This window comes from Lepus europaeus, chromosome 20 (assembly GCF_033115175.1).
Source record: "Lepus europaeus isolate LE1 chromosome 20, mLepTim1.pri, whole genome shotgun sequence".
Taxonomy (NCBI): domain Eukaryota; kingdom Metazoa; phylum Chordata; class Mammalia; order Lagomorpha; family Leporidae; genus Lepus; species Lepus europaeus.
Genome location: NC_084846.1, coordinates 4,670,310 through 4,683,056, shown reverse-complemented (window position 1 = coordinate 4,683,056; position 12,747 = coordinate 4,670,310). Strand labels below are relative to the sequence as shown.

The 12,747-nt window shown below is 44.6% G+C and overlaps 1 protein-coding gene across 1 annotated transcript in view; it reads left to right on the top strand.

The window, feature by feature from the left end:
- The first annotated feature begins 1,873 nt into the window (after positions 1 to 1,873).
- Positions 1,874 to 12,747, top strand: part of LOC133749560 (zinc finger protein 26-like) — a 64,989-nt gene continuing 54,115 nt past the window's right edge. Inside the window, exon 1 of the mRNA XM_062178780.1 lies at positions 1,874 to 2,095. The gene's annotated coding sequence lies outside the window, so the exon portion shown is untranslated. The remainder of the gene's footprint in view (positions 2,096 to 12,747) is intronic.

Below are 12,747 nucleotides of genomic sequence, written 5' to 3'. Positions count from 1 at the left end.
GTTAAATTTGCAAAGATTAATCACTGCAAACCATATCAAGCATGAATATTTGTGAAAACTTAGAACCATTACTTAATATAGTATGCCTGCTATCAGTCTTATTTCACAAGGTTTTATGGGTGGTTCTGAACTTATGGTATGATCTGAGGAAAACAAATATGGGGTTCTAGATAGTTGTTGGAAAATGGAATTATAATGTTATTTTTTACAATTTTTGAAATGTTTGTTTTGTTATTTTCATCATCTTAAAAGGCAGGACGAGAGAGAGAGAGAGAGAGAGAGAGAGAGAGAGAGAGAGAGAGAGAGAGAGATTTTCTTTTTAAAAAAGGATTTAAGGGGGCCGGCGCTGTGGTGTAGCAGGTAAAGCCATCACCTGCAGTGCCAGCATGGTATATGGGCACCAGTTCTAGTCCTGTCTGTTCCACTAATGATCCAGCTCTCTGCTACGGCCTGGGAAAGCAGTAGAAGATGGCCCAAGCGCTTGGGCCCCTGCACCCATGTGGGAGACCTGGAAGAGCTCCTGGCTCCTGGCTTCAGATCAGCGCAGCTCTGGCTGTTGCAGCCATTTGGGAAGTGAAGCAGTGGATGGAAGCCCCCCAGCCCTGCACTGTGTCTGCCTCTGTGTAACTCTGGCTTTCAAATAAACCATACTTTCCACTTTTCTTTTTTAGATGAGCTTTATGTAAATATGTTTTCATAATTTGCAATCCCTTCATTTAGAACTGTACAATTTTTTTTTAAATATAGTGTGCTATGCAACAATCACAATTTTAGAAACTTTTTCATAACAGCAAAAGAATATTTTGGATGTCAAACCCTTCCCTTCTCCCATTAACTTAACTTCTTAACTTCTTGGGCCATCTTCTACTGCTTTTCCAGGCCATAGCAGGGAGCTGGAAGGGAAGTGGGGCAGTCGGGACTGGAACAGCACTCATACGGGATGCTGACACTGCAGGTGGTGGCTTTACCTGCTACACCACAGCGCCGGCCCCACAGTGTTTTGAAATACTCTCCAAGGGACATAGTCAGATGGCAGCCAAAATTCACTGAAACGTGACTGCTGTGATTGGCTGAGACTCAGTGCTTGTTTATAAGGGTATACTCTTAGGTTACAATTTGTTTACCCTTCAAGATGTGCTATAGTTCATTATGTACATGACAAAATATGTTGGTATAATGGCGTTCAAAATAATTTTTTTTAACTTCACCCTGACCATCTACTAAAAACCACAGCAAAAATGATTACCAGGAAAACTTTTATCTTTTTTTTTTTTTTTGACAGGCAGAGTTACCAAGAAAACTTTAAAACCATTCTTGCCTAAGTGAAAAATGCCTGTTATCAGTGCTATTTTATAATGCCAAATGGGAGGCCGTGGACTTAATCCCATAAATAAATACAAACTCATATTTGAAGAAGAAAAAATATTGAAAACTTAAAAAAAGGATCCGTGCATTCGAATAACAAGGACCCAATTACTAGTTTTTTCTGATGTTCACATTAATAAAAAGAGGAAATAACTACAAAGTGGACAACTGAATAAAGAATATAGACCATTTCAGGGGTTGGCGTTTGTCAAAGGCGCCAATCAGTGTAAGGCTGTAGGAACAGGTGTAAGAGCGGGTAGGTGGACACGGTCTCGCGAGCATCTCCAGCCCGGGCCTGGACCCCGGTCCCACCTCCAGCCCCGCCCAGGGCCCCGCCCCTGCCCGTAGCCCCGCCCACAGGCCTGGATCTGACCCCAGCCCGAGGCCCGGAGCCCGCCCACCCAGAACGAAGGCGGAAGCGGAAGTGAGGTCACGGCCCTGCGCCGTCTCTTCCGGCCGCGTCTCCGCCCAGTGGGTGGTTGTCGGCCTTCCCCGCGTGGAGGCGCCGCTGGGTGGGGGCTGGGGCGGCGGTAGAGGAGGGTGTGGGAGGAGCGCCCCGAGGCTTCCTCCTGAGGGCTCCGCAGGCCGCGGCGACTGCCTCTTCGGAAGCCTCCGAAGCGGTCGTTGGGATTTTTTTTTTTATTTTCCCCCGAAGAAGAAGGAATCTCCGTCCGTGGCGTCTGCCCGTGCGTGCCCGGCTTCAGCGGATCTTGGGATCCCGGCGCCTGAGGTGAGCGCTGTGGGGCCGCGCTGGCTGCCGCTGGCCGTGCTCGTGGGCAGATGTTCCGTCTGAGAATTTGCCTTCCTCGCTGCGTGTCCCCAGGTTCATTTTTAACGCGTTACGTTCAAAGTGAAATATAAAGCTACCTTTTTTTTTAGATGTCCAGGCTGTGCTTGTTTCTGTTTGAATGTAAATGTGTGTAGACCACAAGGCGTCTGTTGCTGCAAACTTGCAGCTTCCAACTGCTTTTGCTGCACCCCAGTATGTTGTATTTACATTCTCCTTTGTGTGAAGATAGCTCTTTGCGTCTCATCTCATGCTCTCCTCGGCTTTTCAGGAGTGTGTGCATGTCTACATATTTGTGAATTCCCCGATTGTCCTCCCATTTTGATTTCCAGTGTTCATCACTGTCGTTGGAAAAGATACCTGCTGTAATTTCTATCTTAAGATTGTTTTGTGGTCCGACCTAGGATTTATCCTGGAGAATGTTCCATGTGCCCTTGAGAAGAATGTGCATTTTGCTGTTGGATAGAATTTTCTGCGCATGGTCAGTGCTTTTGGTATAAACTGTACTCCGAGTTCAGTGGTTCCTCATTTTCTGTCTGGATGACCTGTCATTTATTGAAAGACTGGGTATGGAAGTTCCCTGCTGTTATTGTCTTCTAGTATCTTTCTTTACCTCTGTTAATTTAATTATATATTTAGGCTCTCTGATGCTGGCGGCATATATATTTCAGTTCTGTCTTCATGATGAATGGATCTTTTTATCATTATGTATTGACTGTGTCTCCTCTTAGAGTCTTTGACCTGTAGTCGATTTTATCTGATGAAAATATAGCTACCCCTGATTTTGTTTGGTTTCCATTTTCATGGAATGTCTTTTCCCTTTCTTTCAGGTTTTTTTTATTTTAATATTTATTTATTTATTTGAAAGGCAGAGTTACAGAGAGGCAGAGAGAGAGAGAGAGAGAGGTCTTCCATCCGCTGGTTCACTCTCCACATGGCCGCAATGGCTGGAGCTGGGCCAATCCAAAGCCAGGAGCTGAAAGTTTCTTCTGGGTCTCCCATTGGGCCACAGGGGCCCAATCATTTGGACCATCTTTCACTGCTTTCCCAGGCTATAAAAGGAGAGCTGGATTGAAAGGGAAGGTGTGGGACTTGAACTTGCGCCCATATGGGATGATGGCGCCACTGGCGGAGGCTTAGCCCACTGAGTTACAGTGCCTATCCCCCTTTCACTTTTTTTTAAAATAAATTTTTATTTATTTGTCTTTATTTGAGAGAGACAGAGTTCGTCCATCAGGTCATTCATTCCTTAAGTGCTCACACGGTCTGTACCAGTCCAAAGCCAGTAGCCTGGGACACAATTCAGATCTCTCACTTGGGTGGCAGGGGCCTGTTTACTTGTGCCATCACTGCTTGTCAGCACACACATTGGCCAGAAGGTAGACTCAGAAGCAGAGCTGGGATTTGTACCTTGGCACTGTGATACATGGTATGGGTGTCCCAAGCAGCATGTTAATTGTGGTCTCCAGTGCCTTTTCCCATCCTTGTAGTTTCAGTGTGTGTCCTGAAAGATGAAGTCCCCAGTCAGACTATGTCATTGTCTTGTTTGTTAATCCATGTAGCTGTCTGTGTTGTATTGGAGAACTTAATCCATGTACATTCATGGTGATTATTGGTAGGTAAGCACCTACTGGTGCCATTTTATTAATTGTTTTCTGGTTGCTTTGTACATCCTTCTCCCTCTCTTTCCGACTGCCTTTGTGATTAGATTCTTTCTCTAGAGATGTGCTTTGATTTTTTAAAAAACTTTTATCATTTGTATATCGCATAGGATTTTGCTTTGTGGTTACCATGAAGCCTACAGAAGACATCTGGATGTCATCACAGGGTATTGATAAAATTTTAATTTTTTTAAAGATATTTTATTTATTTTTTTGAGAGGTAGAGTTATAGAGAGAGAGAGGGAGAGACAGAGAGAGAGATTTTCCATCCACTGGTTCACTCTTCAAATGGCTGCAATGGCTGGAGCTGCACTGATCGGAAGCCAGGAGCAAGGAGCTTCTTCCAGGTCTCCCATGCCAGTGCAGGGAGATGTGGGCCATCTTCTACTGCTTTCCCAGGCCATAGCAGAGAGCTGGATTGGAAGAGGTGAACTGGTGCCACATGAGATGCTGGCGCTGCAGGAAGAGGATTAGCCCATTATGCCACAGCACTGGCCCCAAAATTTTAATTTTGATTGCATAAAGTAACTCCACTTTTCTTGAACTCTGTTTTATTGGATTCACAATTTTTGTTGTGTATCCCTTAACAAATTATTGTAGGTATCTTTTTTAGATTTACTTATTTATTTTTTAAAGATTTATTTATTTATTTGAAAGAGTTACACAGTGGCAGAGAAAGAGAAAAGAGAAAGGTCTTCCATTTGCTGGTTTACTCCCCAATTGGCTGCAATGTCCATCTGGAGCTGTGCTTATCTGAAGCCAGGAGCTTCTTCCGGGATTCACGCGGGTGCAGGATCCTGAGGACTTGGGCCATCTTCTACTGTTTTCCTAGGCCATAGCAGAGAGCTGGGTTGGAAGTGGAGCAGCCTGGACTTGAACCAGCACCCTTATGGGGTGCTGGCACTGCAGGAGGTGGCGTTACCTGCTAGGCCACAGTGCCGGCCCCTTAAGATTTATTTATTTATCTGAAAGTAGAGTTACACAGAGAGGGAGAGATATTTTCCACCCACGGTTCACTTCCCAAATGGCTGCAACAACTGGAGCTGGGCCAGGCCCAAGCCAAGAGCCAGGCCCAAGCCGGGAGCTTCTTCCAGATCTCCCACATGGGTGCAGGGGCCCAAGGACTTGGACCATCCTTCACTGCTTTCCCAGGTGCATTAACAGAGAGCTGGAAGGGAAGTAGAGCAGCCTGGACTGGAACTGGCACCCATATGGGATGCCAGCACTGCAGGCCATGGCTTAACCCATTGTGCCACAGCATGTGTCCCTATTGTAGCTATTTTTATTTGATAATACAGAAACTTTATATGTGAGTAATGTGATGGTGCTATTCTTAGACATATTGGGAAGGCTGTAATTTACCCTTTTGAAGCAGAAATAAACTTGACATTTTTAAATACAGGGACACCTTAAATGTTACAAAGTATGGCGTGAAACAAAAGTAAACATTGAGGAATAAATTGTTCTATCATTCAAGAAAATAGAAATACTAATGCTAACTTTTTGCTCATAGTAAACTGAAACATACAAACCAAGCATTTTAATAAATCTGGGATGGGGCCAACGCTGTGGTGTACTGGTTATAGCCTCTACCTGCAGTGCCGGCATCCCAGATGGGCACTGGTTCAAGTCCCTGCTGCTCACTTCCAATCCAGCTCTCTGCTGTGGCCTGGGAAAGCAGTGGAAGATGGCCCAAGTCCTTGAGCTCCTCCACCTACATTGGAGACCCAGAGGCCGGCGCCGTGGCTCAACAGGCTAATCCTTTGCCTTGTGGCGTTGGCACACCGGGTTCTAGTCCTGGTCGGGGTGCCGGATTCTGTCCTGGTTGCCCCTCTTCCAGGCCAGCTCTCTGCTATGGCCCGGGAGTGCAGTGGAGGATGGCCCAAGTGCTTGGGCCCTGCACCTGCATGGGAGTCCAGGACAAGCACCTGGCTCCTGCCTTTGGATCAGGGCGGTGCGCCGAGGGTGAACCAACGGCAAAAAGGAAGACCTTTCTCTCTGTCTCTCTCTCACTATCCATTCTGCCTGTCAAAAAAAAAAATAAATAAATAAATAAAAGAGACCCAGAAGAAGCTCCTGGCTCCTGGCTTTGAATCGGTACAGCTCCGGCCATTGTGGCCATCTGGGGACTGAACCAGCAGATGGAAGACCTATCTCTCTCTGCCTCTGCCTCTCTGTAACTCTGCCTTTCAAATAAATAAATAAATCTTTTTAAAAAAAATCTGGAATGCCTACCAATGATCTCATTTGCTTCTATGTAACATTCCATTTTCGATAGTTTTATGTTTCAATCTATATAGTAATGAGTTAAATATTTCACAAAACATCATTAAAGTATTTTGTGATTTACTGTGTTTAATTTTACTTGTAAATTTTATACTCATATGTTTTCCTGTTATTTAGCATCCATTTTTTTTCAACATGAGAAACTCATTTTAGGTTTTTTTTTTTTTTTTTTTTAAGATTTCTTCATTCAGAAACCAGTGACTTTCAGCTTTGGTTATAGACAGTAAAGAACTGAAGTGCTCAGTACTCAGTGATTTAAAAATGTTAATGCTAAAAAAAAAAAAAGAAAAGAAAATGTTAATGCTGGGGCAGGCTCCATGGCATAGCTGGTTAATCTGGTCCCGGCTCCCCCTCTTCCTATCCAGCTCTCTGCTATGGCCTGGGAAAGCAGTGGAGGATGGCCCAAGTGCTTGGACCCCTGCACCTGCGTGGGAGACCAGAGGAGGCTCCTGGCTTCTGGCTTCGGATTGGTGCAGCTCTGGCCGTTGCGGCCAATTGGGGAGTGAACCAACAGAGGGAGGAACTTTCTCTCTGCCTCTCCCTCTCACTCTGTAGCTCTGCCTCTCAAATAAATAAAATCTTAAAAAAAAAAAAAAAAAGAAAATGTTAGTGCTGTATAAATGTCATATAATTAATTTCCAAAGGAGTATGTATTAAGTAAAAGTCTATAAATATATTAATGAGGCCAATTTTTCTAGCATTTTTGATTATTTTTTTCACTTGTTAGGAAGCTGTTGATAGTACTTAAAACTGCAACTTCAAAAAACAAAATAAATAAAAAATATTTATAGGAGGAAATGACTAATTTCTTTATTGAATTTGTATAATTTCTCAATGAGTGTGATACAATTCATGGGAACATTCAAGTACCTGAGAATTTTTTGACCCTTTACATTTATTCTAAAATAACTTACAATATGAAAATAAGATAAGGCATTTTGAACTAAGAAGACATCTTCATATGCTTATTTAGCAAAAAAATAATTTTTCAGTTCATACACTCTCATGTGTTTGAAAAATTCAAAACATGTAATATTTATACTTTACATAAATGTTTAAGAAAAAACAGTACTTAAGACCATTTAAAGAAAATGACATTGAGTTATACTATGAAAAACTAGCTGTACTTGCGTACATTATTGTCACGTGTGTTTCTGAAGACATCAAGACTCAGGATAAAACATTTGATAAGTGTAGTTTGAATTTCAAATATTCTGTGTTAATTTTCTGTATTAGAGCATAAAGTATGTTGCAATCTGTGTGACATAGTTAATAAACATTTTTAATTTGTGTAAACAAAAAATTTATTTGAAAGGCAGAGCTACAGAGAGATTTTTTTTTTAAAGATTTATTTATTTTATTTGAAAGTCACAGTTATACACAGAGAGAAAAGTCTCCCATCCACTGGTTCACTCCCCAATTGGTCGTAATGGCTGGAGCTGTGCCAATCCGAAGCCAGGAGCCAGGAGCTTCTTCCGGGTCTTCCACGTAGGTGCAGGGGCCCAAGGACTTGGGCCATCCTCTACTGCTTTCCCAGACTACAGCAGAGAGCTGGATCAGAAGTGGAGCCACTGGGTCTTGAACTGGTGCCCATATGGATGCTGGCACGGCAGGCATTAGCTTTAACCACTATGCCACACTGTCAGCCCCTTTAGTATTTTTTATAAGTCAGTTTTGGTGTTTAGAACTAACTCTTGTGTTTTTGTTTTTTTGAGGAATTCTTTGTTTCATTAATTTTTGACAAATCGCTTTGCTGAGTGTAAGATGCTTGGTTGTTGTTTTTTTCTTTAGCAGCTAAATATCATCCCCCTTTCACCTGGCCTAAGTTCTCTGGTGACGAATCTGCTCATAGTGATCATGTGATTGCTTCTCATGCTGCCTTCAGGATCCTCTCTGCCTCTGACTTATGACTGTTTCATTATAATATCTCTTGGTATATTCTTGTTTGGATTGAATTTAATTGGGGACTTTTTAGTTTCTAATATATAGATATTTATATATTTTTCCAGATGTAGGGAATTTCCTGATAGTTTCTTTTTTTGTTTTTAAAGGTTTATTTATTTTTATTTATTTATTTAATTTATTTTTATTTATTTATTTATTTATTTTTTGACAGGCAGAGTGGACAGTGAGAGAGAGACAGAGAGAAAGGTCTTCCTTTTGCCGTTGGTTCACCCTCCAATGGCCGCCGTGGTAGGTGTGCTGCGGCCGGCGCACCGCGCTGATCCGATGGCAGGAGCCAGGTGCCTCTCCTGGTCTCCCATGGGGTACAGGGCCCAAGCACTTGGGCCATCCTCCACTGCACTCCCTGGCCACAGCAGAGAGCTGGCCTGGAAGTGGGGCAACCGGGACAGGATCGGTGCCCCGACCGGGACTAGAACCCGGTGTGCCGGCACCGCAAGGCGGAGGATTAGCCTAGTGAGCCGCGACGCCGGCTATTTTTTATTTTTTATTTATTACACAGGTAGAGTTATAGACAGTAAGAGAGAAAGACAGAGAGAAAGGTCTTCCTTCCGTTGGTTCACTCCCCAAATGGCTGCCACGGCTGGCGCTGCGCCAGTTTGAAGCCAGGAGCTGGGTGCTTCCTCCTGGTCTCCCATGTGGGTGCAGGGCCCAAGGACTTTGACCATCCTCCGCTGCCCTCCTGGGCCACAGCAGAGAGCAGGACTGGAAGAGGAGCAACTGGGACTAGAACCCGGTGCCCATATGGGATGCCGGCGCTGCAGGTGGAGGATTAAGTGAGCCACGGCACCGGCTCCTTATTTATTTTTTAAAGATTTATTTGAAAGAGTTACACAGAGAGAGGAGAGGCAGAGAGAGAGAGAGAGAGAGGGAGAGGGAGAGGTCTTCCATCTGATGGTTCACTCCTCAGATAGCTGCAACGCCAGAGCTGCGCCAATCTGAAGCCAGGAGCCAGGAGCTTCCTCCGGGTCTCCCACGCTGGTGCAGGGGCCAAGGACTTGGCCGTTTTCCATTACTTTCCCAGGCCATAGCAGAAAGCTGGATCGGAAGTGGAGTAGCTGGCACTCAAACCGGTGCCCATATGGGATACCCGCACTGCAGGCCGGCGGTTTTTACCCGCTATGCCACAGTGCCGGCCCCACGATTTATTTATTTATTTGAAAGAGTTACACAGAGAAGGAGAAGCAGAGAGAGAGAGGGAGAGAGAGAGAGGTCTTCCATCCACTGGTTCACTCCCCACCCAAGTGGCCGCAATGGCTGGAGCTGTGCCAATCTGGAGCCAGGTACCTCCTCCAGGTCTCACATGTGGGTGCAGGGACCCAAGGACTTGGGCCATCTTCTACTGCTTTCTTAGGCTATAACAGAGAGCTGGTTCGGAAATGGAGCAGCCTGGACTTGAATTTGTGCCTATATTGGATGCCAGCATGGCAGGTGATAGCTTTACGCTCTACGCCATAGCACTGGCCCCCTGATAGTTTCTGTTTTTGTTTGTTTGTGTGTTTTTTTTTTTTTTTTGACAGAGTTAGACAGTTTGAGAGAGAGAGAGAGAGAGACAGAGAGAAAGGTCTTCCTTCCGTTGGTTCACCCCCAAAATGGCTGCTATGGCCGGTGCGCTGCGCCGATCTGAAGCCAGGAGCCAGGTGCCTCCTCCGGGTCTCCCATGTGGGTGCAGGGCCGAAGCACTTGGGCCATCCTCCACTGCCTTCCCGGCCACAGCAGAGAGCTGGACTGGAAGAGGAGCAGCCGGGACAGTACTGGCACCCCAACTGGGACTATAACCCAGAGTACCGGCGCCGCAGGCGGAGGATTAGCCTAGTGAGCCATGGCGCTGGCCCCCCTGATAGTTTCTTTTTACCTTCTTTTTACTGTTTGTCTCTCCCCCTCTTGAAGTCCTATAAATCAAATATTTACTGTTTGGATGTTTTATAAATACTGTAAGTTTTCATTATTCTTTTTATTTATTTATTTATTTTTTGACAGGCAGAGTGGATAGTGAGAGAGAGACAGAGAGAAAGGTCTTCCTTTTTGCCATTGGTTCACCCTCTAATGGCCACTGCGGCTGGCACATTGTGCTGATCCGAAGCCAGGAGCCAGGTGCTTCTCCTGGTCTCCCATGCAGGTGCAGGGCCCAAGGACTTGGGCCATCCTCCACTGCCTTCCCGGGCCATAGCAGAGAGCTAGCCTGGAAGAGGGGCAACTGGGATAGAATCCGGTGCCCCAACCGGGACTAGAACCCGGTGTGCTGGCGCCGCAAGGCGGAGGATTAGCCTGTTAAGCCATGGCGCCGGCCTCATTATTCTTTTTTCATTTTTCTCCTGTGAATGTATATTTTCAAATATATTTTTAAGATCTAAGATTCTTCTCCATCAGTTTTGCTGGTGATACTTTTTATTCCTTTTTTTTTTTTTTAAACTTTGTATGAAAGTTAAAGAAGTTTTGGGGGTTGGCGCTGTGACATAGTGGGTAAAGCCACCGCCTGCAGTGCCAGCATCCCATATGGATGCCGGTTCGAGTCCTGGCTGCTCCACTTCTGATCCAGCTCTCTGCTATGGCCTGGGAAAGCAGTGGAAGATGGCTCAATTCCTTGGGCCCCTGCATCCACGTGGGAGACCCAGAGGAAGCTCCTGACTCCTGGCTTTGGATCGTCACAGCTCCGGCTGTTGCAGCCAATTGGGGAGAGAACCAGCTGGTGGAAGACCTTTCTCAGGAGCCAGGAGCTCCATCTGGGTCTCCCACATGGCGGCAGGGGCCCAAGGACTTGGGCCATCTGCTGCTGCTTTCTGAGAGCTGGATAGGAAGTGGAGTATCCACGACTTGAACGGCACCCATGTGGGATGCCAGCGCTTCAGGCAGTGGCTTTATCTGCTATTCTATAGCGCCAGCTCCTGATACAACTTTTAACACACAACAATTCTCAGTAAGTGGCACTCGATCTTAATAATATCCATGTTGTAGATTTTACTGTTTTAAGTGGTTTTTACATATATGAAGCTACATCAAAAAGTTCATTAAAATTTAAAAATGTTTATTTTGCTGTAAAAAATGAGGACTCTGTGCACAGTTTTTTCTTTTTTATGAGACTGTCTATGTATTGATCTATTTGTTTATTTGAAAGGCAGAACAGCAGAGTAGGGGAAGAGTAAGAATCTTCCATTTACTGGTTCATTCCCTAAATGGCCACAACAGCCAAATCTGAGCCAGGCTGAAGCCAAGAGCCAGGAACTCCATTCTGGTCTCCACCATGGTTGTCTGAGGCCTAAGTACTTGGACCATCTTCTGCTGCTTTCCCAGGTGTATTAGTATGAAGCTGGACTGGAAGTAGAGTAGCCAGTACTTGATCCCTCAGTACTTGATGGGATGCAGGTTTCACTAATCATGGCTTAATGCACTGAACCACAAATTCCAGTCCTGTGTGTAGTTTTCATAATGGATATTTTCCTTAAAGCTTTTGAGGACTCATGTGTAAATAGATTTCACAGTTTTTTTCCACACAAAAATGAATATTTTCAAGTGTCCGTATTCACAGAGAGAGTCAGAGAGCATGGGTGTATGCACTAATGTATGGTGTTCAATGACTGAAAATTAACACTTGTTGATTAATGATTGATGTCAACAGAAATTTAAGTAGCCCTGTATAAGATATCACCACTATTCATGTTACCCTGATGTGTTCTGCAAATCATAGAAGAACACGTTCAAGCATTTTCTCTGAGTTTTGAAGGATGGGAATTGTCAGAATGTCTCATGGGTAGATACTGTTGGTAGTTTTCAGAGAATCTGCTTTAGGTACTCCCTCCCCCTGGCCCTTGCACAAAGGTCTGGGCCATTATAATAACACTGTTAGGTTCATTTCTGAGATGTTGAAATGGACCAGAGAGGGCGGTTCTATAAGTGAGCTCCTTCATGTGTCTGCTTTGGGAAGTAGTACTGCATAATGTAATTTCTGGGTCAATGTTTTTCAGGCTTAACTCTTATTATCTGTAAAATGGGGCTGTTATACTTTTCCTAATGGGCATTGTGGCTCACAACGCCCCACCCTTTTGTTTTTTAGCTCTGCTTGACATATAACTACAGTAGTGTTGTATCTTTATAGTATGTGTGTGAGTTTCTGTGAATGTGTTGGAGTATTTGATAATTTCAAACCAGGATGGGATGCCTTCTAGGCATGTTAATATGGGATTATGGCCAGTTTGGGGTTCTCATGCCTTTTTGTCTGCCCTAGGAGATTTGCCTTCTAGGGTTCTAATCTGTGTTCATGAAGAAAAGTCAGAGGTATAACAACATGATTGACTGCCTGGTAAATTGTCAGACATGGAGAAAGTCAGAGGTATAACAGAACCTGATTGACTGCCTGGTACATTGTCAGACATGGAGAAAGTCAGAGGTATAACAACATGATTGACTGCCTGGTACATTGTCAGACATGGAGAAAGTCAGAGGTATAACAGAACATGATTGACTGCCTGGTACATTGTCAGACATGGAGAAAGTCAGAGGTATAACAGAACCTGATTGACTGCCTGGTACATTGTCAGACATGGAGAAAGTCAGAGGTATAACAACATGATTGACTGCCTGGTACATTGTCAGACATGGAGAAAGTCAGAGGTATAACAACATGATTGACTGCCTGGTACATTGTCAGACATGGAGGAAGTCAGAGGTATAACAGAACCTGATTGACTG